A 2,500-nucleotide genomic window follows, 5' to 3' on the forward strand; every position below is an offset into this window, starting at 1 on the left:
ACTGTCCATATATTACTGTGATTACTGTCCATATATTACTGTATTTATTGTCCATATATTACTGTGATAACTGTCCGTATATTATTGTGTGACGGTGCAGTTGCACTGTCACCATGTAAAACACAGTAATGCACGCTCGACAATTAGAGAAAACTGAACTTACCTTCACGTACGGACAGGACAAAATAAATGATTATTAGTATGGACTGATTAAAATACAGTTGGGCTGTATAAACCAAACAACGGCACTACAAACACTGATGTATGAAAGATGTTTTTTTATTTGCTGTAATTGCTGGTATCTGTATACACCATGAAAGGGATGTTTGTCAAAAGAAACTTGAGTTTTACGTTTTGATTCACTAGAAAGCAAGATGTCTCGTTTCACCGTGGCAAACAGTGGCAACAGTTCACTCTGGTTTTTAAATAGTTCAAACGTGTGCTTTGGCTGGACACATCTGAGTGTCTAAATAGGATTTTGCGCTTTCACAATAGCGGTAAATAAAATTTCATATTTAAATGACAGACAAATTCTAATGTTGATGATTCCTTATGTTGCAGTTTTGTGCGAGAATTTTTGAAAATATATTGTGGAAAATGGATCAGTCGAAGCCTTCATGTGTGTGAGGCAGAGACCTCGGGAGGATAGGCAGCTCCGGCATAAGAGTGTGCACATGAAGGTGACGTATCACGTTTGCCAAGACGGTTCCCTGTCATTTTGATTTTTTGTCCCTTTACTGTCCATTTCTGTGTTGTTTGTTGTTGCTCCTCTTACTCCTGTTTGCTATTACTCCTTCTTTCACACCAGTGGCGCCCCCATCTGGACGCCAAATGCGCACACTGCGCAACCTAGCAGTGGCACAAGGTGGGCTGGCAGTTTGGATTAGTAGCATACTGAAGGCAGTACTGAACTTGAAGTGGAATTAGTGGAAGCGAAATAAGTAGTAACTTGAAATAAAGTCGAAATGTCTAAAAAAGAAAACAATGTAGCTTAATTGAACTTTTTCATGCAAAACAAAACAACAACAACAACAAAAACAAGTAGGCAGTGGAGCCTAAGTTAGTCGACAGTGCGTTAGCATTAGCAACAGCAGAGCCACAGCGTGGAATATGGAACAGTATGACAGAGACAAGATTGACCAGATTGGCTCTAATGGAACAGTATGACAGAGACACGATTGACCGGATTGGCTCTAATGGAACAGTATGACAGAGACAAGATTGACCGGATTGGCTCTAATGGAACAGTATGACAGTGACATGATTGACCGGATTGGCTCTAATGGAACAGTATGACAGAGACAAGATTGACCGGATTGGCTCTAATGGAACAGTATGACAGAGACAAGATTGACCGGATTGGCTCTAATGGAACAGTATGACAGAGACACGATTGACCGGATTGGCTCTAATGGAACAGTATGACAGAGACAAGATTGACCGGATTGGCTCTAATGGAACAGTATGACAGAGACAAGATTGACCAGATTGGCTCTAATGGAACAGTATGACAGTGACATGATTGACCGGATTGGCTCTAATGGAACAGTATGACAGTGACATGATTGACCGGATTGGCTCTAATGGAACAGTATGACAGAGACACGATTGACCGGATTGGCTCTAATGGAACAGTATGACAGTGACATGATTGACCGGATTGGCTCTAATGGAACAGCATGACAGAAACACGATTGACCGGATTGGCTCTAATGGAACAGTATGACAGAGACACGATTCCAGCTCCTCTCACATCAGGAGCTAATAAAAACAAATTCCGCTGTACACTCACCGAAGATTTTAACTATAGTCTGAAACATGCCAGGTCACGCTTTCTCATCTCAGTCCCCGGTCAGTGCAGAAGTACAGAGTCTAATGTGAAGACAAACTTATGTTAGTGTGTGATAGGCACACTCATTGCACACCTGAGTCTGAAGATGACATGGTCAGGGCTGCATGATCTTGACTGGGTTGTATTCTCAGTAACAGGACTTCTCAGGGAGACTAGCATATTCGCTTACTGGTAGGCAGGGAAAGTTAGCCAAGAAAGTCAATGCACAGAAACTCAAATACAGACAGAGGGAATGCATATTCCACTGCATCTCAATGCAATAACTGCATCACACTGCATACACTGCATCTAACTCGACCCCCCTACACTAGATGCATCCCATTAAATCTCACTGCATCCCACTGTGTCCGCTGCATCTCTTAGAATCCGACTGAATCTCACTGCATCCCACTGTGTCCACTGCATCTCTTAGAATCCGACTGAATCTCACTGCATCCCACTGTGTCCACTGCATCTCTTAGAATCCGACTGAATCTCACTGCATCCCACTGTGTCCACTGCATCTCTTAGAATCCGACTGAATCCCACTGCATCCCACTGTGTCCACTGCATCTCTTAGAATCCCATTAAATCTCACAGAGATGAAATTCAGTGGAAAACTGAAGCTGGACTTTCACCGAAACCTTTACTCAAATGCTGCTGTTGTTG

The sequence above is a fragment of the Chanos chanos genome, chromosome 12, assembly GCF_902362185.1.
Source record: "Chanos chanos chromosome 12, fChaCha1.1, whole genome shotgun sequence".
In the NCBI taxonomy this organism is placed as follows: Eukaryota; Metazoa; Chordata; class Actinopteri; order Gonorynchiformes; family Chanidae; genus Chanos; species Chanos chanos.